Genomic DNA, 25,661 nt, shown 5'->3' with positions numbered 1-25,661 from the left:
ATGTATGTTTGAGGAACAAGTATTATGTGCTTATTAACTAATAAGTAGTTAATAAATATTTTATGAGAAAACATTGAAAACTATGTAAATATTCTGTTGTTCATCAGACTCTCATTCACTTATTTTAGCATTTATTGATGCTTCTTGACAGAATCAATTATTACCAAATTTATTCAGTTATTACCAAATGGTTGTCAAATGGTGATTTTCTACATTCTCATTCTTTCTACTTTTATTGCTTGGCACTCTACTACTGTAAGATAGAATTTTCTCTTTTTCAAATGTTATTTATTTACTTAAATATAGATTCATGGAGTCTTATTTGAGTTATTTGATTTGACTCTATTACTATTATTATTTATTTTGATGCTCAAAGTTTCCCAGATTTGGCCAGTGGGGCTTCATCTAGCTGGCTTCGATGTCCTTTTCATATGCCTCCATCTTTATAGGCATACAGGGTGGGGCAAAGGTAGGCTTATAGTTGTGAATACGTGAAACACAGAGTTGATTCTTATATTATTATTTATTAATTATTGTATTTTTCCATATGAACAACCACACCTACTTTTGTCCCACCTTGGATTGTGGGACAATAAAGTGAGTCACATAATTTTTTTGGTTTCCCAGTATGTATAAAAGTTATGTTTACAATATACTGTAGTCTATTAAGTGTAAGATAGCATTATGTCTGAAAAAACAATGCACAAAACTTAATTAAAATGTACTTTACTGCTACAAAAATGCTAACCACCATCTCAGACTCCAGCAACTTGTAATGTTTTTGCTGGTGGAGGGTCTTACCTTCAACCTGTATAAAGAATGCAGCATCTGCAAAGCACAATAAAATGAAGTACAATAAAATGAGGTGTCTCTGTATTTGAGCACTTTTTAAAAAACTTTATGGTCCCAAAAGGTGTTCTAGACTCATCTTGCACTTTCCCTGCCCTGGAGTCAACCATTCCTTCTATGACATCTGTTTCTTTTTTGCAGAGAATAGTATTTAAAAACAAAGATCTGGGTGCTGTGTATGTATGTTGCTACCTGAGGGCCATTGCTTGTAGGCCCTCTCAATGAACAGAGCTAGAAAGTATGTGACTGTGTACACACACACACACACACACACACACACACACACACACACACCTATACTGATTTCTGTATCTGTCTTTATATTAAAAAACCTCATGCTTACGTTGATATGCCAATCCCAATATAACACCCTGAGTTTATTCTAGTCAAATGAATAATGCCCTTTCCATATTTATAACTCCCTCTCTGACTAAAAAGAAACTGACCTCAATTATCTTCAACATATTCCCTTATTTGCTCAACTGTGAGCACCCAATCCGCACACCTGTGGGCTACCTCCTTGCCTCTGGCCCCACTGACCTTGTTCTCACATAAAAAAGTAGTAATCTTTAACTGGAAAGACTCATGAGACAGAAATGAGAGAGAGAGAATATAGTATTTTTTTTCCATCTGTAAAACTAAGTCTGATGTACAACCTCAAGGCAGGTTTTTGACATAAAGAGCCTAAAGTAACCATGCACCATGAAACACTTCTGTAGGGAAATATGAATAATTTACCATTTCTTAAGTGATATAAACAAAACCGATTTCCCTTCCTTTGGGAGGGTGTATGTAATCTAAAAGGTAAAGAATAAAACAAATAAGCCTAAAACATTATTTTTGCATTGAATGTAAAAATCAGACTGGAAGAACTTGCAAAAGCAAACTACATATTATGGATAGTGAGAAAAAAAATTTTGTAAAGAGCAAATAAGATTTTAATTGCTTTTATTAACATGCTAATGAAATAAATTGGCCATGACAAAGAGCTGATGCAGTGTGTTCATTCATGGCCCTTACATGACTGGTGGGTATTTGTAATTGTGTGTGGTGAGGGTGGGAGTGTGTATCTGCACAAGTGTGCACACGCTGAGTGGAAGTGAGTTTCCCCACATCTGTGTACATTACCAGAGAGGTATAGACAGTTTCCTTTAGTTTTAGAAGACAGTGTTGTGAGAGAGCATTCTTTTAGTTAAAAAATGTGAAATATCACACGTATGTTGATTTTTAGAGTTTTCTTGCAAAACTGCATGCTTTTTCAGACTGTCTGAAAAAGTTTATGACAAAATCTAAAATAATGATTTAGAATGCTTTAAAAAAATCTAAATGAAGCAAACTGTAAAAGGAAGCTTAACATTGATAATATAAAAATTACCCTTGGGAAAAAAAGTAGCCTATAAATTAATCTGCAGCCTTTTGCTCTAAGAAGACCTTTTATATCTCCAGCTAACATCAGGTATTCTTGAAAGCCATAGCAATCTGATTGCCTACAGAGAACAGTTGCTCTCCTGTGTTTTAAGCTGCAGAGGAACTGTGCGCTTTTGTAATAAACATAATTTAGATGAGGATTATATTTTCTTCCTTAATTTATTAGCTCCTGGTGTTGCCTTATCCTGTTACTCACATTTCCTTTTCATCATTCAGTTGATAGCATGGAAGAAGAAATGTGATATTAGGCTTGGTAGCAGTGTACATTAATTTGGAAGGGTGGGAAATAAAATCTTTCTTTTTCATTAGAAAGGTTAGCCTGTGTGTTTAGAGTTTCAGTTAACAGTGCTCTCTGGTGGACCCTCTCCTCTGTATTGTAGACTCGGATGAGATTCTACAGTTTACAGAATTTTAAAGTCAGAATAGAGTTATATCACCAAGATGGTAGATTAGGAGACCTCAGCCTGCAACCCCCAAGAAAAACCAACAATTACACAGCTACCCACAAACACAACATGCTCTGGGAGGGCTCTGTAGTCCACTTAAGAAATTTCAGCAACACAGTGGAACAACAACAAATCCCACCACTATCACCACCACCACCACCACCACCACCACCACCACCACCACCACCACCAAAAAACACCTTCAAAACGGGAATGAAGAACAGCTTCATTTTTCCTGCATCATCCCATCCTCTAAGCTGGCATTGCTCAGCTCCAAAAGCGAAGCCCCAGCCAGAAAGAGTTTCCCTGGGAAAGAGAGAATGGAATAAGCAACCAGCATCTCTAGCCTTTCGGGGCACCATATGAAGACCACCTTCAGTTTCTCTCCAGCAGCCCTTACAGCCTCTGTGGACCATCCACAGTGTTCACCAAGGACGCTGCAGTTGTAGTTGCTGTGGAGACCAGTGGCCTGAGGTGACAAGTCACCTTGCCCCTCTGGACCTGAAGCTACCACATACCCCCACACTTGGCGTCCTACATCACTGGACTCAGTGTCACAGCATACTCCAGTATGCTCTCAGCTACCCATGAAGGTCTTTTCTTACCAAAGCCACACCATAAAGTCTGGAAGAGGTGACCGCTTCTGCAAATGCACAGACACCTATACGAGACTATAGGGGTCATGAAGAATTAGGGAAGCATGACTCCACCAAAGGGATACAGTAAACCTTCAGCAACTGACCTAAACAAATGGAGATACAGAAATGTCATGACAAAAAAATTAGAAGTATTAAAAATAGCTCTAAAAATATGTTAACGGATACACAATAAAACAAGGTGTAAATTGTGACATCAAAAACTTAAAATATGAGGAGGGTGAGCAAAGTGGTGGAGTTTTTCTATATGATAAAAGGGAAGCTGTTATCAGCTTAAAATAGACTATTATATCTATGTTTGAAGTAAGCTTCAGAGTAAGCACAAAACAAAAATATACAGTAGACATGCACAAGATAAAGAGAAGGGAATCAAAATATGCCACTATGAAAAATCATCAGTTCAAAAAGAAAGACAGCAAGAGAGGAAGAAAGGAACTATAATACAGTCAAAAACAATGGACACGATGGTAATTGTAAGCCTTTATGTGTCAATAATTACTTTAAATGTAAATGGATTAAGTTCTCCAATCAAAAGTCATAGGGAAGCTGAATGAATTAAAAAACAAGAATCAACCGTATGCTTCCTAGAAGAGAAACACATAGACTAAAAATGAAGGGATGGAAAAAGATATTCCATGAAAGTGTAAACTAAAAGGATCAGGGGTAGCTATATGTGTATCAGCCAAAATAGATTCAGAATGATTTAAAGGAAAAAAAAAACCCCGGCAAATACATCTTTAAGTGATGATATAGCATATGTTTCATGTTTTTACTCTTCTAGGTAGATTTATAATCTTTCACTATTTGCCTGAAAGCAATTTTACTTGCACTTACAAATGATCAAAAAAGGAATTCATGTTAGGTTTAAAGAGAGGATTTGGAAGTCTGAGGATGTTTTTGACATATAAAAGGAGATAACAGAAAAAAGCTGAAATAGAGGAGGAAATAAGAGTGAAGGACCAGTAATGCCAGGGAAATCTGAAGATGTACTTAATGTTCTGAGGATTTTTCCACTGCAACTTAACTCTTTGGCTTGCTTATTAGGAGCATCTGAGCTCATTTAACCTCATGAATTCCAGACCATATTTCTGGAACTATAAGGTCCAGTTATGTTGATGAAGTGCACTCATGTGATCTGGATAAGTTAGGTTTGGGGGCTAAATCTCAAGAATGTGTTGGATAAATCTGGCTGTTATCTAGCTCTGAAAAGATGAGTTTGGCCAAGTTCGGTGCCCCAGCTACTAGGTGATAGAGCAGATACAGTAAGAAGCAATTCCTTGGCCTCTTGCTTGACCAATTCAGGGCCAACACCCCTGCTTCAGGGGTGGAGAATGTCTATCCCATTAGCCATAGAAGTCCTGCGAAGTCATTTGGTCTGGCCCTGCCAAGGCATTAGGGGTGAGTTAATTAAATGTTTGACCAAATATAGCAGGCTAATTTTTAAGTTGATAATTTTGTATGGCCTGTGAATGATGTTATAAATATCAAAATGGCCCTTGGCAGAAAAATGGTTCCCTGTCCCTGCTCTACTTGATCAGCACCAGGATTATTTGAAGGTTTATATTGTGCATTACAAGCTACTGGCCACGAAAGGAGAACTTCAGAGATCTACCTTTGCACACTCTACTGGATGGATGGGGTGGGGACCATTTTGAAACATCTAATCAGCATCACCAATAGGGGCCAGGGGCTACTTATCCTCCTCATTTATTTTCACTATCTGGATCAAACTTGGTGATGATAGATAGTATTTTCTTAGCAACAGTATCTGGTCTGTAGAGTTGCCCAAGTTACCTGAGTCATTGCATTGTGCAGAGGCACAGCATCTTTTTCTAGACAGCTAGATAACTGGGAGACTGAAAGTAGAAGAGATGTGAGTTGGCAGGTAGGTCTGACTAACATGTCCTGTAATGGCCAGCCAGTACATTCTGCTACCCTAATTGGAACCTGAAATTATTTTATTGGGCGGGCTCTCTTGAAATTGCTTATTTGGCTTTAATCATGGCAAATATGGAACCACATGCCCCTTTGTATGAGCACATTAATTAAGCAATGGGTGCCTACTTAATTACACATAAAGTTGAAATTTGATACAAAACATTTTTTTAAACCTAGGACTTGAGCCATTTAGGTACTTAAGGCATAAGATTATACCTTGGCATGGCTGCAAATGCTTTATAATCTATTTTCTTTACTTTCCTGAGTCTCAAGCACCCACTTGGCCTCATAAACCCTCTTAAATTATCCCAGGAAAGGGTTCTGCTGGTGTATTATGGAACTTTCTTTCTATTGACCTGCTAGTATCCAAATGTACTAGACACTTAAGCTGGCAAGACATTGGCATAACATTACCAGGAGCTCAGCGGGAGCTGACTCAGACAGCTGTTATGCCCAATGGAGGCATTCTCAGCCTATGAGATGCAGAGTACAGTGACCACTTCTCTATGTTTTCTTCTTGAAAAGAAGATTTGGTAGAATAAAGTGGAATTGAGCAAGAGAGAAAAAGCAGGGAAGGGCTGGCTCAGTGTGGATTTTCATAAGGGGGATCTAGCTCCTTCCTCTGGTTGTGAGAAGTAGACTTGTAGAAGACGTGTTGTATGGATAGAGTTGGGAAGTGGGTGGATGGAGCTCTTAAGAGACACAGAACTGCCAAGTTGTACTGAGAGATATCATTAAGGGAGAGTGAGTCGATATTGAGATACGAGAAACAGAGACAAGAACATAGATTTGACTGTGGCTAGATAAATGAGTTCTGTTTTCATCCATCATGGTTTTTTAAGGGATCACCTACAGTAGATTGTAGTGGTGTTTGCTTCTCTGTGGGTATCAGAAAGGATATGTGCTTTTCATATAATATTCTACAGCTTTACTCTCCTTTGAGCACGATGCCTCCTAGATAGCTAAACTTCATGAGCCATTTCAATTCTCTGTGAAATCATTGGCCATGATCCTACCTTTCAACTGTATGTACCTGTATTAGTTTTCTATGCTGCTGTAACAAATTACCACAAGCTTCATTTCTTAAAACACCAGTTTGTTACCTTATAATTCTGGAGGTCAGCAGTCCAATGAGGGCCTTGCTGGGCTCAAATTAAGAGGTGAGCAGTCCTGTATTCCTTTCCTTCTCACAGTGTCCCTCTGACCTGGCTTTGATCATTACATCTCCTCTGATTTCTTCCACCCCTCTCTCTGTGATTACATTAAACCCACCTAAATAACCCAGGATAATCTTTCCATCGAAAAGTCCTCCTTTAAATCACATTTGCAAAGTCCCTTTTGCAATGTAAAGTAACATAGTCACAGGTTCTGGGGATTAGGACATGGACATTATTGAGGGACATTATTCTCTCTACCAGTAAATGCCAGTAAATAAGGGCATTGTTGATAATGACTAAAATGCAGATGAGCTCGTTTTGCAGCGTGAGCAATTTGTATCTAGGACACACTTTGAGGTTGGCTCGCAAACGGACTGTTGGACATCCCAACTATTATTAAAATAGGTTCAATGATTTAATTCTACTTATAGAGTGGAACAAGATTCAGAATAAAAAGAATTACTAAGATTTGTTCTTTTATTTTGAGAGAGGAATCTGTGGCATCCTATTAAAAAAAAGTCTAAACTTCAAATGAGATGACTTCAGCAAGAATATTTGTCGTGATCATGGTTGCCTCAATTTAAAAATTATTATAGTTTGTAAAATATGTAATTATGACGTGGGAAGTTTACTCTGTAATCATTAAAAACAATAACCTGGATATGATATTATGATGAACATATGTGGTTTTCTAAACATAGGATATGAAATTTTTTTCTTTAAGCATATACATTTAAAAGTATTTTTGTGTGTTTATGCTCTTTTTTGATATGATTAGATAAGATCATAGGAGAGTATGCTAGATAAGGAGAGTAGGAAATTCTCCCTATAACAATCCATTTTTATTTGTTATTTTTCGGGGGAAGCTTTTTCACAGAGAATTTCAATTGTTTCCAAGTATCTAAGAAAGAGTTTGGGACAACCTTTCTGGATTTTGGTCTCCTGTGAATCTTACAAGGTTTTGACTTCTGATAAATTACCTATTTGTTTAACTTAGGGATGACAGGTTATTGATCCCCAATACTTTGTTAGGCCTTTTTTTTTTTTTTTTTTTAAGGAAGAAAACTGCAATTGTGCTGTTCAGAAATTTGATTCTTATTTTAGCACCAGATTTGATGTCAAGAATCATATATAGAAAGAGCTCAGAAAGTAAAGTCAAAGCTAATAATGTAATTACATTATTATGATAAGATTGTGGTGCTAGAAATAGAATATTTCAGGAATTCACTTAGATAATTTTGTGCTCTCTAGAGTTAAAGATTCCATTTCTTAAGAGGGGCAGGATCATGTGATATGAAGAGCACAGACTCTGGACCTAGACTGCCTGGGTCAAAATCCATGGCTTTGCCACTTACTAGATACTAGTATATGTGCTTGGGCAGGTCATTCTACCGCACTTAGCTTAATTTTTCTCACCTGTAAAATGGAGGAGAAAACCAAACAAATTTACATACATAAAGCACTTGGATAAATGGCTGATCCATAGTAAATAAATAGAAGTGTTTGTTATGATGATTATTGTAGCTATTATTATTAAGCATTAGGACAAAGTATTCTTTAAGTAATCATTAATAAGCATCTACTAATTTGTAGCAGCTTTTGAAGGCTTAACAAATCATTAAATTAACCAACCGGATTGGCAATAGAAACAACTTAATGTTGCAATAACACTTCATAACTAGTAATACATTGCGGTTAGCTTTTTATTAGTCCTCCATTTGAATAAGTCAACTAAAAACAGATTTGCCTCTTTCTTAAAAATTAGAAAGCAGATGCTATTTGTTTGCCAGGGAATAAGCAGAAATTACCCCAAATATAGAGGCATGATGCCACCGTTCCTTGAAATAAAAGGTAGAAAATCCATGTAAGACCTGTATCCCTGATCAAGTTGAGGCTTCCCAGGGACAAAGTGGATATTTCAAGTGAAGCCCTGGTGTTCTTTTTAGTTGTTAAGTGTAACACTGAACATGTTTAACAGCAGCAGTGGAAATAGATCCCAACATACTAGCTGGCCTTTATATGTACACGCAACCTCCGCTCCCAGGAACGCACGATGCTTGCTAGTTCTGCCTTCACAACCCAGCCATGTGAATGAACTGTGCTCTAAGGACAGTCTGTGTGCCTGACTTTCCAACCTGGAAAAGGCAGGTATTACCAGCCAGGCATTGCAGTGAAGCTGGAGGGCACGTGGGATAACGGTATACCGTGTGAAAGTCCAGGTACACTAAATGTGCCCTTTTCTGTTCAATCTGCTTCCGAAGTCCAGCTCGAATCTGTCCTGCTCTCTCTATCTCCCCTGCTCCTTTTTAATCCACCATTTCTTTGCTGGGCTCTGCACCAACTTTCCCCTCATCATCACTGGGTTCTCCTTATCTTCACTCGTTTTTTATGAATTCAAAAACATTTAAGACTTTTTCTTACTCTTCTTTCTAATAGTGACTCCTGGCTTCAGTTCTCCAAATGAAACCATTTTACCACACCCATCATTATGTATTTCTCTACTCAACTTCGGTGTGACCTTCGGAACATTATTTTGGAAGTTTTATTTTGGAAGCTGTTATTTTTAGTAATTTCATAGCTGTGACCTATGCTGGAATTAGCAGCATGGGTAGAGATGTGCACACCACCCCAAACTATCTAAAAAGCACTGGGCACTAAACTGAAAATATGTATGAGGGACGATTGCACAACGGGCTCCAAGTCCTAAAGCATTTGCCCGGGAACAGGTTATTTAAGAGGTGAGTGCAAAACAGGAAGACTTAAGATTTATGATCTTGAAAGTAATTGGAGGAACCAAGCCCTCTCTAAAAAAATTCCCTTCATGATGCGACTTCCTGAATTGTTCAGGGGCTGACATGAGGAGGTGCTATGTAGAATTAATTCAATGTAAACTGGACAGAACTATCAATCTCCTTTGACCAGTTTGTTTTTAAAAACAGTATTTTCCATTATCCTTTCATGTTTACAATGATCGTATAACTAGTTTAGAGCACAAAAGAGGTATGGCAATTAATATGGGAAGTGATATACCCAACACAGGTTCAATCCAGTCCCAACCCTGCAAAGATGACTGAGCAGCAGCCCCCGGGGCTTGCCAGGTATTTCAAGTTTATTGAGCACCCACCACAATGTGTTGGATGATGCAATGCATTGAAAATGTGACTGCTGAATAGTGTGGTGAAGGCTGAGGGGAGAAGAGGGGAATGGATGGAGGTGGGCAAAGGGGAAGGGGCTTGGGGGACATTTGCAATAGTGTCAACATCAAAAATGTTTAATAATTGAAAAAAGAAAATGTGACTGTTGGTCTTGATCATAGAACTGTAGACTAGGATGCTAGATGAGACGTTCAAGGTTTTCTAGTCCAGTGGTTTTCAGGCTTTTAGATGAGAACATTGTAAGAACATTGCTTGGGGATGGTCAAGTAAGAACATACACACAAATCTGACTGAAGATATTGTGTTAAGTGAAATAAGCCAGATACCAAGGACAAATATTATATGATTCCGCTTAGATGAGGCACCTAGCATAGTTAAATTCATAGAGACAGAAAGTAGAATTGTGGCTGCCAAGGGGCTGGGAGAGGGGAGAATGGGGAGTTAATGTTTAGTGGATCTGGAGCTCAGTTTGTGATGATGAAAAGCTCTGGAGATGGATGGTGGTGATGGTTGCACAACAGTGTGAATGAACTTAATGCCACTGACCTGTACATTTAAAAATGGTAAATTTTATGTTATATATATTTGACCACAACAAGAAAATCTACCATCTACTTTCATCACTGTTGCATAAAAAGAGGAAATTTTTACATAAAGAAAAGGAAGAAAGAAAAAGAGAAAGAATGAAAGAAACAACAAAAGAAAGGAAGGAGCATAATGATGATCTCAGATTAAAAAATATTCCTTGAAAATTATCATATGTAACTTTATGAACCCCCCCTCCCCCAACTCATTGTCCTTTGTTTTCCCCTTTTGTCACAGAATGGATCAGCACTGACTAGTTCACAATCACAAACCTGCATTCAGACACTACAGTGCAATTCTCTCATTTTGCAGATAAAGAATTTAGGTGCAGAGGGAGGAAGTGTCTTATGCAAATACCACGGGGTGCATTTGTGACTCGGATAGTTATTCCATGACTCAAAGAAGAGGAGTTTTTGTGCTGCTGTATCCATTATTATAGGAAATTTGCTTTATAGTTTTAGTGTTGTTTAATTAAGGCTGCATTTCTGCTGGTTTCATTTATTCTGTGTGCCAGACATGAATATTTTCTATTTTCATGTATCAGACATTTATATAGTGCTTATTAGGAGCAAGGCATTGTTCCAAGTGCCTTATAAACAAATAATAACTCAACTTTACAATAATGGTAAGAGATAGGTACAATTATTATCCCCATTTCAGAAATAAGGAAACCGAGGCCTAGATTGCGTGGAGGCCAAGTTTTGATATATGTCACAGTCAGCTTAGGAAGCTGTAATAAAATACCATAGACTGGGTGGCTTAATCAACAGACATTTATTTCTCACTAGAGGCCCTGTGCACGAGATTCATGCATGGGTCTCGGCCCTCACAGCCCTGTCTTTGTCCGGAAGGTTGTCCGGAAGGACCTCCGGTCTAATTAGCATATTATGCTTTTATTATTATAGATAGTTCTGGAGGCTGGGAAATCCAAGATCAAGGCCCCATCAGATTGAGTTCCTAGTGAAGGCCCACTTTCTGGCTTATAGACAGCAGTCTCTTGCTGTGCCCTCACATGGCCTTTCCTTGGTGTGTGCCTGGAGAAAGCAAGATATCTTTCTCTTCTTAATAGGGCACTAATCCCATCATGAGGGTCCCATCCTGACAGAATCTAATCCCAATTACTTCCCAAAGGCTCCACTTCCTTATACTACCACATTGGGGGTTAGGATATCAACATGTGGGATTTTGGGGAGACAGAAACATTTAGTCCACAATAAGAATGTGCATATTAATTTTCTTTAGCTCTTAAAAACACCATAAACTGAACATGTTGATTATGGATGTAATTTTACATATCATACTAGTAATATGAAGTCTTTAGGATCCTAGTACAGTGCAAGTTTAATTTAAAGGTATAGTTGAAAGAGACCTAAACACTAATCCTACAGAGTGAAAGGACAGCATACAGCAAGCATATCTCCAGGTCTGCACTGCCCAGTTATGATAACATGATGGTAGACAAGTGAACTGAGAGTGTCAAGACGATTGCATGTTGAGTTGGTAATAACCTTGATGGAGATTTAATTGTTCTGAGGAACATTTTTCAGGAGGGAATAGTCAAAGTAATCTTGTACAGGGAAGTGAATCAGAAAATGCAAATTCTTTCTGAGGCACATTTTTCAGGAGGGAAAAGTCAAAGTAATCTTGTCCAGGAAAGTGAATCAGAAAATGCAAATTCAATTGTATCAGCACAACCCTCTATTTTATTAGATTTGGGATACCTAGTGGAGAAATATAGTCAATTTATATGTGGACCCTTGTCAGATGAGTTTTATTTGGTATTTAGGCAAGGATTCAACACTTCTGAACTATTTGTATTCTGTGATTTTTTTTTCAACTTGCTTCTAATAACTAGCAAGCAATGCCAAGTCAGTATTGTATTTCTGTCTTTTCTTTGTCATAACTGTCAGAACAAATAGTCAGTGGAAAAGAATGAGGAAAAGCTTTTACTTGAGACTTTAATAAGAAGAAAAGAAGCTCTGGGCACTTGCTTATCCAATGCCATTTAATGGAATCATTCTTGACCTCTTGTCTTCCCCAGAAAAAGCACCAGACTATTGGAGACCTTCTCACATGGATTTCCTTAGCTCTGTGAAGGCAGTATTGCTGGTTTGTAACAAAATCATCCTTTGCAATGATAGGAAAACATCACAAACATATTTTTAAACATGTGGAGCCTATAGAAATTAAAAAAAAAAGACAACCTTGATTTTATGAAACGAGAACCAAAAAGCTCCCAGTAGAAAAAGTGTGAGTCCAAGATTCAAAGGGTACCTTGTGGTCAAGGAAATTTAGGTGGAGGACAAGTAGGCTATAGATGTTCTAAGCTTGCTGGAAAGATCGTCACCTTTCCAGCCAGCCGCCCACCTATAAACTTCACAGAGTTGTCCACTGTACAGATCTCCGCTCAGAGAAGTGGAGTGATTGAAATTCAACATGTACAGATCCGAATGTTTCTTATAAAAAACATACCTTTAAAGCCAGCCGTTTCATCGAAAAGGTTAAAGGGAAAAAACAGTCTTTCAGATCTAGGCACAGTCTTAAGGGCCTGCATAAATCTTGACCGTTTAAGAGTGGAGTCTTTTTCTTATCAATATGAACATTCTGTGAAATGGCTGATTCTGAGAGAAGCAGTTGCCATATCGACCTTTTCCCCATCTTGTTTTTCATTCAGAAATTGATGCTGTTATTGGAACAAGATGGGTAAGAGTCTGTCTCACACATGTAATTTTTTCCACCTATTGTCTCCATGGTTTTGCATTGTTTAGCAGCTTTTAAAAAGGTCTCAAAAGAACAGCACTGATACAGGGGAGAAGAAAATCACAACTGTTATGGGATTAATTTAATCTAACCTTGAATACATTCAAACAAACAGAAAAAATATCCAATGTCAAAATAATTTTATTTCTTTGACCACCTTTTAAAAAAAAACCCATAATAGTTTATTACCGGTTAGTCACTTCTTGCAGGAAAAGCCTTACTAGTAGGTAACCTTTGGATTTCACAGGTAAAAGTAAACCATTTTGAGAAAATATTCTCTTTGGTGAAACAACATTATTTCCAATAAGCAAGCAGTCATTCATTTAGTCCTTCATTTATTAACTAGTTATCGAGGGCATCCTATGAACTTAGGAGCTGTGCTATATGCAGGGGTACTTAAAAACAAGAATTCTTATATCATGGAATTCACTCCTTAAAGATAAATGCCATTGGAAATTTTCAACTAGAAAATGACCATTAACATGACCTATCAAAGTGTAACCCCCAAAATATACAAATGAACAATCAATCTTTAAGGTAGCATCGAGCCGAAACCGGTTTGGCTCGGTGGATAGAGCGTCGGTCTGTGGACTGGAAGGTCCCAGGTTCGATTCCGGTCAAGGGCATGTACATTGGTTGCGGGCACATCTCCTGGTGGGATGTGCAGGAGGCAGCTGATCGATGTCTCTCTCTCATCGATGTTTCTGGCTCTCTATCCCTCTCCCTTCCTCTCTGTGAAAAATCAATAAAAATATATTTTAAAAAATTAAAAAAAAAAGGTAGCATCGAATTGCTAACAATTTGGAATTCCACCTCAGGAAGCTCGGAGACATTTTGTCGAATGAAAGAGGAATACAAAATGTTTTGTCATCTCTGTGCAACACAGAGAATGTGGTCAATGGCTCTTCCCACTGGGAGAAAGGTAAGGACTTAGTAGGCTTTCTCAGAGAGAGCCAGTCTTAAGCAAGTCTCTGGTCCCTGGTCAGCTCTCGTCATGGCTTGTTAACATTTAACCGATTTATTAATGAAGTGGGCTTGTCATGAAGGGCCCAAGTGCCATCCTTTTCTGAGTCTCCAGTCTGTCATTTGCCATGGTGCAAAATGGGCACGTTGTGTGCACTGAGCGAGCCAGCTCCCTGGCACCCATGGAGTATTGGCCAGCCTGCATGCTTAGTTGGGGGCCTTTAGGGTTTTCCAAGACAACGCCTGGTTGATTCATTTCTGAATCTTAAGTATTGACATTGGTGTAAAAATGTGGGAGTGTGTAGGGCAGGAAGTTCAGAGCAATCAGCTTTGCTCGGAAAATATTTTTCTTTTTCAATTTCGTGGCTATTTTTAAAAAGGCATGTTGGAAACTACATTTAGTTTAAAGATGAGTGTGTGTTTTCCCTTTCATGATGCCACACAATCACTTTCAGTAAAGACGAGAAGAAACCACCCCTTTCGTTGTCTAGCCAATAAGTTACTAAAAGGAGCAGTGCGGATTTACAGGTCTGCGTTGTGGCGACTGAGAGCAGAACTTTGGGAAGTTTCACTTTTTTCTTTCGTGTGAATGATCGCAGTGGGTGATGGACAAGGAGAAGCACGCCCCAGCACACATGGGGAGGGGCATTTGCTCGACAGCCCTCCCAGCTAATCCCTGCAGTTACATGTGCTCGAATATGTTCTTGTCAAAAGCCAACGCTAACTTAATGTGTATGGAAATTATTTATCCTGAGTCATGAGTGTTACTAGTACAGTAATGGCTTGGCAGCATGTCATCGTTTTTTTTTTTCTTTTTCTTACGTCTGGCTCATGTTAACCTGTGTTAATTCCATCTCACAAAAACCCAAACAAACATAAATTTCATAGGTCCTACTTGGCACCTGGCAGTGTTTCACACAACTACCTAATTTATTTGTTTAAATTTATAGTAAAGACACCCCGTCTTGAATTGATACAGTGTTCAGGCCCTGCCACCCTCTAGCTGAGTTACCTTGGGTGAATTGCTTAACTTCTCTGAGCACTGGATTCTTGATACGAGGACCCAATTAGAGCATCTCTAAATTCCATCTAGCTCTGAAGGAACTTAGAGATTTTGGGCTTGATGTACATATTCTAATTGCTCCTAGGCTATATCTTCAGCTTTCTGAGACTTGTTACCGTTTTCAGATGCCATTGAAAACATGGAGGGACCCTTCAGAAAGATGGACGTTGGGTCCAGCAATTATCCAGGAGAAGTGGCTAGGCATTCCAGAGTGCACAGGTGATCTGCTGGGGAGGCAAGAAGTTTTCTCCAAGGTGGGTGAGAAATCAGGGCACTTCCCAGGTGAAACAGCTGCTCAACAGAGCTAAGCTTCCTGAAGACACTTAGACCTTGGGAGAATGGATTAATATGCCAGGAAGAAGAGATGAGCAGTTCTCTTCAGGAGTCATGGGAAACCAGGATCATTTTCAGGATCATTTTCCTTAGCTGATAACTCATTAGGGCATAAATTGGAGGTGAAAACAGAGTTCTACATAGTTCCAAGGATATATGAATAAGATATTTAGCTCTCCAAGGATACCCATTTATACAGATAGGTATGATTAGTATACATGATAGGAGTTGTGATGTGTGCTAGGACTTTAAGCAGCTTGTAATATAATACTTCTTTAGTCCTCTTCTGAATTTTGTATCATTTTGTACCATTGGAGACAGGCAACTCAGGTTGCAAATGGCTTTAGATTTGCATCCCAGGGGGCTTGCTAACTCACCTCCAAATTGAAATTCTCCTTGGAACCCATGGGACCTCTCCGCACCCCCTTACTGGGACAAAGCCTACCCCTCAAAGGGAATCTAGTGACAGAGGGTGTCAAGATTGAGGAGCTAGGCTGGTGCCAAAAGCCAGAAATGTTCAGTTGCTTTCTCCAAAACTCATCCATCAAAAAAGTTGCTGCAAGGAGATGGAAGACTTATCAGGCCAGGAATGTTCTTTGGCTAAAGTTTCTTCACTTGGAATTTCAAGGTGTGGGAAAAGGAGCTTCCTTCCAACAATTAGCATCAAACTCATTGTACTGGAAATTGCAGAGAAAAAAATATGAAGGATGTGTAAACTCAACAAGTATTTATTAAATGCCTACTCATCACTTTTCTGGGCTCTGAGATATAGCAGAGAACATGTTCCTTATGGAGCTTACATTCTTGGAGGGGAGAGGGTGTAATAAATAAGTAAACATATAAATAAGATAGTTTCAAATATTCACAAGTATCTTGACGAAACTAAAACAGGATAATATGATAGAGAACAATTGGGGACAGGGTGAGGGATGGGGACTCATGAAATATGGTGAACAGGCAAGGCCACTCTCAGGTGGTGACTAATGAGCTAAGGAGCCAGCCAGCAGGGATGGTATGAGGATGGGCTGGTGGGCTCGGGGAGCAGAAGGAAGGCCAGTGTGTGTGTGACAGTGAGTTTGGGTACTAGGATGCTGGGTTGGAGAGGAAGGCGAGGGCCAGATCACCTGGAGTTTGAGGTTTCCTGCTAGGGTAACATCAAGTTACTGGAGTACTGAATCACCTGGACGCCTGGAGAACTTGTTAAACTGAAGATTGGATCAGTAAGCCTGTGGTAGGGCCTGAGATTCTGCCTTTCCGACAGCTTCCACGAACCCAACTTTGAGTATCAAGGTTCTCATACATAAATGTATTTTTTAATCCTCACCCAAGGACATGCTTAGAGAGAGAGAGAAACATCAATGTGGGAGAGAAACATTCATAGGTTGCCTTCTGTAAGTGCCCTGACTGGGGGTTGAACCCACAACATAGATGAACCCAGATATGTGCCCTGACCGGGAATCAAACCGGCAACCTTTTAGTGCAAGCAGGACGTTCAACCAACTGGGCCACTCTGGCTGAGCTCTCATTCACATTTGAAAAGCTCCCTTTGACTGCCCTGTGGAGAAGGGAGAATGAGTTGCAGAGGAATAGGAGTAGAAGCAAGGAGACCAGAAGGTGCTGTAGTACATGCGAGGGCATGGACTCTGAGGATCGTGTGACTGAGGCCAGATCTTCTGGAGTAAAGGTTCCAGTAGGTTCCACTCAAGGGCACTTCACAGATATGTGCCTCAACATTAAATTTCAATAAGTGTCTATTATTCTTCAATAAGGCTAATACTGTACATTGAGTATCTAGTGTATTTTAGATCAGCGCTCCTCAAGCGTCACGTACATGGGAATCCCTGGGAATCTTGTAAAATGTGCATTCTGATCCAATAGGTCTGAGGTGGGAATCTGCCTTTCTGACAGGTGCTATGGATGCTGTTAGTTTGCAGAGCAACACTGAGCTCTACCCCAGTGGTTTTCAAATTCCACTGTGAGGATGGGTCACCTGGGGAGATTTTAAAACTGCCAACATTTGGATCAGACTTGAGATTAATTATCCGACTCTGAGGGACAGAGAGTGAGCCCAGATTTGGATTTTTAAAAGAAGTTCCCCCAAGTGATGCTAATGTGTAGTTAGGCTGAGAACCTTAGAGGCTTCCCCCCACTCCCCTATTTCCCTGGGATGTGGCTAGTACTATTGCTCCCATTACACAGAGGAGGTAAGTAGGGGCTAACTCACTTGCCAAAGTGACCAGTTAAGTGATGGAGCAGAGATTTCAACTTCTTCTAAACTCCAGCTTCAGTGTTGTTGTTTTTTTTTGTGTTTTTTTTCATAGTACCATGCTGATTCCCTACTTCCCTGTTTTGGGCAAATCTCACTGTACTAGGTAGTGAGGGAAACATAGTATGAGGCAGGGTCCAATGAGGAAACAGAATTATTACAGAGGGCATCTTAATGTTGGCCAACGTGATAACCACTACACTAGGGAAACTTAGATTCAGAGGGCATCTTAGACAGGAGATTGGTTACAGTGGTGTTGAGAGGGTGGAAAGGACAGTTGCCAAAGGAAGAGAAAGGAAAGGCCAGTTGCTGCAGAAGGGACCAAAGAAAGGGACAGTCCCAGAGATCAGGAAATCGCTATGGTCTTGGGCTGGCTATGAACTTGCACTGCTGGGGATGCTGCTTCTGGTGGTCACGCTGCAACCACTGGACCCCCGAGCCCCACTTGAATCCAGGCCCTGTTTGAAAAGGATTGTTAGTAGGAAAACAGGGTTTGACTTACGCATTTGGTTTGAAGGCCGTATTTCTGGAGTGCGTGTCTTCTGGACGTGAAAGAATGGGATAGGTGCTCTGAATGCTGATACTTGTAGCTGTTGGTCGTGTCCTAGGAGTTACCATCCAGAAGAAATGGAGATTGTTCTTTGGCATTTTGGAGTCTGGCCCTCTTCTGCTCTGGTCCCTTCTCCTGGGAGCCTCCCCATCTGCAGAGCCCTAGCAATTGGACACCAGCTTCCCGATCTTGTCCTCGGCCTGCAGTCATGGCCTGGTCCCCTAGGAGATTACCCTTCTCTCCCTGCCGGTATCAGTTAATGAAAACTTGCCTTTGTGCTTGACCATGACTGCCTTCTGAAACTTGAATTTCTTCAATGACCAAGAAACGTTTGAAAGGAAAAAAAGAAAAACTGTAAAGTTGTACTAACACTTCTTGATATTTTGGCAGATTAAAAAAAATAAAGACCAGTAAGATTTAAAATCGAATAAAATGTCTTTCTCCTAACTTGTGAAGAAAATGTTTTTTCAAAAGCAGAGCAAGATCACCTTTTATTAAGCGATACATTAAAAAATGAAGTTAGAAAATTTCTTATGGCATCAGTAATTAATTTGTATCCATAAAAAACTCCCAGACCTGCATTTATTTACATAATTTCCTTCTCTCATGATTAATTTAATACTTAGGGGAAGGAGAAATGTAAAAAGTTTTGTCAGAATTTTACCGCCTCAATTTCCATCTTTGAGGAGAAATTTTGTCCTTGGAACCAGAGAGAAAGAAAAATCCCAATAAATTGATAGATTTCTTTGTTGTTATTTCATGTTCCATTTTGATTGATTTACAATTTGATAATTACCATTTAAAAGTGAGAAAGGACTTTCCTTTTTCTCTCCTTGTGTGCTTAACATTTAACTGCCACCACAGTCCTGTAAGAGCAGTGAGTTAATGGCAAGTCAGTCCACAGTCCACAGGACTTCCTTCACAGATCATTGGTTGGTGCTTTTGTAATCACCCCTAGGATGTTAAAACTCTATCATTAGGGCAGAGAGAATATCAGTAAAATAGTGAAGATTTGTCTTAATTGCTTTTCTGGGAAAACCAAGATACACCTCAGTTAATTTGTTGTGTAGGCAAGAAGGTGCTTTCTAACCATCCTTTCTCGTCTGTGTTTTGGAAAAAATGTCAGTCACATGCATGTACCTACTACATGCAGTTGTCTTATGCCAATCATGGTCTTATTCACAAGATAGAGCTATATGTGAGATATTGTTGTAAAAAGTATGTGTTTAAAATGAGAAGAGCAAGAAGGAGATCGGGTGCTGGCTGGGAGTAGCTGTGTTGGTAGTTGGCTGACTTTGATAAGGAGATGAGGTGTAGCCTTCCCCAAGGGAATTGAGAGGTGTCATTCCTCTGAAGGTGTGAGTAGCCCAAGGAAGGCTGTGGGGATTTCTTTCCCATCTGCAAATCTCTTCATCTGTGGTTGTCCTAACAAAGTGAGAATGTTATTTCAACCATGTACTTTATTTTGCTGGGGTATCTGATATGTTTAAAAAGTGTAAGGCCATTTCCTTGGTAGTCATATGCTTGCACTTAGCCTTAAATCATACCCTTGGAGGCAGCGAATACAGTGAGGCCCTATTCTGTGTATTTTAAGAGGTTTCTTATAACAGGGCTGGTCTGTGGCCATCCTGGTGAGTAGCACTTAGAGGGTTTACAAACCGCTCTGTCGCGGTGATGACATGCTCAGTGTGGTTCTGGAAGCTAAATTAAACACAGGAAAGAGATATTAAATAAAATAAAGAACACACCTATGTAATTATTGCCAGAAATGAAATTTTGAAACCCTAAATTTGGGGCCCAGGCATCTGAAGATTCCTGTAGATAAATAAACATCATTTCCCATATTCAAATTTCGGGAAAGAAACGTACCTATCGAGTCTTATTTATATCAAATATTCTGAAAGCATTTTTGGACTGATCATAGGAGAAGCAGGGAGCAGATGTTGAGTGGGACAGGTGCCCACAAAATAAATGTTCCCTTCTTAGTGACTCCGTTTACCGTTATGCAAGACTGCAAAAGCAGCCCACCCATGCCAACATCACTTATTTTTGGCCAATTTTGGTCAAAAGCATTGTTTTGTTATTTAAAATACAAATTGCTTTAAAATCTAAAATTATGTTTTTCTTTTAAAGGGATTAATTCTTTAATGACAATTATTCAGTCAATACTATTACAGTTTGAGTTTAAGGGACACTTTCCTCCCACAGTTATATTCTAACTGTAGTCTTTGGATTTTTCTGTAGCTCTTTCCATGGGCAGTAAGTTAATGCGTTTCAAGCTTCTACTCTAGTAGTGCTCTACTGTACTTGCTGTTTTCACTCAGGCTATCTCATTTGATCTCCAAGTCTTAGATATTTTGCAGGCAAGAAAACTGACGTTCTCAGTGGTGAGGTGATTTGCAAAAGGCCAAATGGCAAGGAGGTGGCCAATTCCAGATTCCAGTCCCAGCTTCGTCTGCTAAAACTATGATCTCCCTCAAAACACCTCAATAGCCACGATTCAATGTGCTGGGCCTAGTGGGCTTAAAGACGTTTGTAATTTGGCTAAACTTCCCATTGTACCTGAAGTGAAACACACTTCCAGTATAATCAGGTATTCATGGTCATTTTGTGTTTTATTTCTCCCATTACTGCATGATGTGCTGGGTATGGCACATAATGAATACTTGCTGAATTCACCCATTCTCATATGTCTTGAGCCCCATGAAAGCTGCTTAACTTACAGGGGTCAGAGTAACTTGGTTAAAAAGGATGCAGAAATGGATTATCTCCAAACCTTCCTCCACCTGATAAAATCCTATTTCAAGGTCCAGTTAATACCATCATCACACTTCCATAGTTTTCTCTGACCCACTATGCCATTGAGGCAGCATTGCTTCTTCTAGGTCTGACTTAGCACTTATACATACTTCCTGTCGTTTCTTAAAAAGTAAGAATGAGAATAACTTTCATTTATTGTGCACTGTGTGTCAGACATTAAGCTAAATACTCTGTGGATGGCGTCTCTTTTTAATCCTCAGCACAACCCGGAGAGGCAACAAACCTTAGGCAGCATCGTCCTATGTTACAGATGAGAAAAGGGGAGTTCAGAGGGATTAAATAACTTGCCCCGATCCCAGGGAGTGAATCTCAGAGATGCAGTAGGAACCCAGATCTAATTAATTCCTAAATCCTGTGCTTTCAATTTATATTTTTTATTTTTGATTGAGGCAAAATTACATGCAGTGCAGTGCACATCTTGGAAGTGTACAGTTTGATGAGATGCGTTAAGTGTGCACCTCTGTATAACTGTCTGCCTCATCAAGATGCAAACATTTTCACAGCACAGAAAGCTCCTCACGCCCCTTCTCTGCAGGTTCCAGCCACTTCAGATTAAGGCAGCCTATTCTTGAACTTCATAGAAACTGAACTAGAGGGAATGTATTTTTTTTTGTTTGTTTATCACTTTTATACTCAATTTTTTTGAGATTCATCATGTTGTGATATGTATTGATATTCACCATATCAATGGTTTATTCATTTTTATTACTGAGTAGTGTTCCATTTTATAAATAATACCACAATTTGTTTATCCATTGTCCTACTGATGGGCGTTTGGAGTCTTTCCAGTTTGGGGCTATTGTGAATAAGGCTACTGTGAACATTCTTGTATGTGTGTCTTTTTGAGGACGTATGTTTTCATTTCTCACGTAATTACCTACGTGTGGAATCCCTGGCTCATAGAGTAGAAACATATTTAACTTAATAAGGAACTGCCAGCTTTCCACAGTGGCTGTACCACTTTATATTCTCATCAGCAATATATCCGAGTTCCCGTTCTCCATGTCTTCTCCAACATGTGATACGATACTGTCGGTGTTTTAAAGTTTTATGCTGTCTTTTAAAATGCTCTTTCCTACTTGACTGTGGGCCTCTCAACATCAGGACTAGGTGTCACTCATCTCTGTATCCACAGTGCTTAGTGCAGTGTCTGGCACAAATATGATGCAGGTGAAAAAATTTTCGGATAGCAGAAATGGCTGTCAAGGTCACCTTCTAACAATGCAAATCCCTTAACCATAGGCCTTGTGGCATGCAGATAGTGTTAAATTGAAAATGCTCTGGGCAATCATCTCCGAGGGTAGCAGTTTTTCAAAGGGAGGTGGCAGGTCCATCATCCCTATGGAGGAAGTAAGTGACCATCTTATTAGTCCAGCTTCCCTCAAACCTCAGGACATGGAGGTACCAGCCTGGCCTCCTGACTCGGTTTTCTCTTTTCTCATTCAGATAGTATTCTGCGAACCCTTGATTGCCCCAGGGCTGGCTTTATGTAATGCTGACCACAGTACTAAAGACCTTGCCACCAATTAAATATCATCATTTCTCTCTGCTGGCCTCTAAAGAGTCGCTTAAACTCCCCATGCCTGTGTAGGAGGACTTAGTGCCAGACCTGAGCAAAATGATCAACAAATATGCAGGGGGCTGACAGCATCTTGTGGGAGCCATAATATCTCCTCCTTTCCAGGGCCCATCAGTGTCGGTACTCAGCAATACCCACAAGCTTTCTTTTCAAAAATGCCTCTTGAGCCCTGACCAGTTTGGCTCAGTGGATAGAGCATCAGGCCATGGACTGAAAGGTCCTGGGTTCAATTTCAATCCAGGGTGTGTACCTTGCTTGGTTGCAGGCTCGATCCCCAGTAGGGGGCGTGCAGGAGGCAGCTGATCGATGTTTCTCTCTCATCGATGTTTCTAACTCTCTATCCTTCTCCCTTCCTTTCTGTAAAAAGTCAATAAAAATGTATTTTTTAAAAAAATGCCTCTTGAGACTCAGATCCTATAAAAAATGAGCTGGCCTAAATTTAGTAAAGAGCCTATTCTCTAGCCTCAAGGTCAACTAATATCTAGTCTTCTTTTCACAGCATGACCCAACTAAATTTCTAGTCTTCTTTTCACAGCACGACCCAGTCTTTTATGCTGTACTTGGTGGAGAAGGGCTTATGCAAACAATACCTATATTATATTCTTAAAATAAACTTGAGCCTAGAGAAAAAAATACAACTCCATGTCCATAGCAAACACTGGAGAGCTGCTGAGTGAAAAAGCTTACCACAGTCAGAGATCAGCGATCCCCTTGGAGAAAGCCAGGCATAGGCTGTCCAAAGCGTGGTGGCCTGGTGAGTCCCACTATTTGCTGGGAGGCTATGCTTCAGCAACAGGACTATGTGACATGGGAAGTCCACTTGGATGTCATTGAAAGCACAAGTGTCAACCTCTGACCTATTGTCTTTTAAGTTGATGTTTTAGTTATCTATTGCTGCATAACAATAGGACAACAAACTTAGCAGCTTACGACAATGCATGTTTACTATCACTCAGTGTCTGTGATCAGGAGTCTGGGCCTGGCTTACCTGGGTCTTCTGGCTCACAAGGCTGTAATCAAGGTGTTGGCTGGGGTTTCACTTCCAAGCTCATGTGGTTTTGGTAGGATTCAGGCTCCTGTGGGTTGTTGGACTAAGGGCCTCCGATTCTTGCTAGTTGTTGACACAGGCCACCCATAGTTTTGTGCTATGTGGTCCTCCCTGACATGGCTGTTTGCTTCTTCAAAGCCAGCAAGGGAGTCTCTCCAAGCAAGATGATGTTAGAATTTTATGGGACATAATCACAGAAGTGATATCTTGTCACCTTTGCAATATTCTATGGTTAGAAGCAAGTCCCAGATCCCACCCACATTCAAAGAGAGAGGATTACACAAGGATGTGAGTACCAAGAGGTGGGGATAATTGGGAGGCCATCCTACTGTCTGTCTGCCACAAAGGGTCAATTAAAATTTCTTTTAAAAAATGGAAAATTAGATATCATGAGGAAAGTGGTTATTTTGAGCCAAAGAGGGTATTACATTTTTTACTGTTCTAATGGATAGTTTCAAAGTCTCCAACTTTATCCCACCACAGAGATGCTATTCTGGAGAAATTCTCTGCTGTTAATTTCCACTGGTACAGAAGATTGATAGGAAAGCATGGAGTGATTTCTGACTCCATACTTCTCAGTAGGTTCATTCAGTGTAGATGAATTGAGTCTTTTCTATGATCGGCTATTGGACAGAGCTTCTGGTCTGAAATTGCCATGGATTAAAGAAGTAGAGAGATTGGCAGATGACCCCTGTAATCCAAGTGTGGGAAGCCAAATGTTTTGACAATGAGTTTGCTTATCTGGAATAGGATGATTGGCCCAGACCAAACACAGGACAAACCTAAGGGTCATATGTAACTAAAATGCCCATACTTTTGGGGAGAGCACCTTTAATTTAAAAAGTAAGTCACATGTGTAAAGAGCAGTGCAAACAAAAGATTTTACTTGTTAAAGGATCCCTGGAAGATGTTCAGGCGTTAATCCTGAGCTCTGCTGAATTTAGACAGTCAAGGAAGAGTGCAGAGCCTCCGCCAACCTTGGCCTTGAGGTCTTCATTCTGCCTATCCTTGATCATTAAAGATTTTGAGTGCCCTAAATGTTTTTCCAAATGTAAACCAAACACAAGGATTCATTTCCAGGCTTTGGGGAAGCATTATCATAACCCTTTAATAGTTTAGAAACCTTTGAGAAACTGAAGGCCACATAGCAGGAGTTTAAAAAATTCTTTTTTGAAAATTCATCTCCTTAATAGGTTGCATAATCTCCTTTCTTGAGTATAAGAAATAATCATTTCAAAGAAATGGAAAATAGTATATTTATATCTTCAACTTAGACCTTCAGCCCTTGTTTGGAGGACTTGATAGGGATGAGGGCAGTGAGCTCACAGGAAGAGTCAACCTGCCTGTGTGGGCCTGCTGAAGCTGGGCTAACGCCTTCTCCTGGACATCTCGAGCAACAAACAGCGACTGTCATGGACATTCAGCACCACTGTCCCTGAAATGTAGTTTGGGAATGGTCTAGCTAGATGCCCCCTCAGATTACCCTGGTTTACTTTATTAAAAAATCTATAAATAAATATTTATTTATTATTATACACATGCACATATTGTTTTATTTATAGCCTTTATATTTATAATATCTATTTATACATAAAACTATGTATAAATCTGCAAATCTCTATGCACCTGTACCTACATAATACAAACATAATTGTATGAAGATTTAACCATACCAGAAACACTGCTGGTAAACTTCCACCCAGCAAGGTGTGTGGAGTCTTTTGCGGTCAATAGGTGTTGATACAAATCAACACTCTAGTCCTGTGGTCGGCAAACTGCGGCTCGCGAGCCACATGCAGCTCTTTGGCCCCTTGAGTGTGGCTCTTCCACAAACTACCACGGCCTGGGCGAGTCTATTTTGAAGAAGTGGCGTTAGAAGAAGTTTGAGTTTAAAACATTTGGCTCTCAAAAGGAATTTCAATCGTTATACTGTTGATATTTGGCTCTGTTGACTAATGAGTTTGCCGACCACTGTACTAGTCAATAGGAATAAGAAAGCTGCTGTGACTAGGCTTTCTTGGGGTGAGGAGATAGTGGGGAATGATCCGAACAGCTGGTCATGTGC

This window comes from Cnephaeus nilssonii, assembly GCF_951640355.1.
Source record: "Cnephaeus nilssonii genome assembly, chromosome: 9".
Taxonomy (NCBI): Eukaryota; Metazoa; Chordata; class Mammalia; order Chiroptera; family Vespertilionidae; genus Cnephaeus; species Cnephaeus nilssonii.
Note: the sequence above shows the minus strand (reverse complement) of the source record.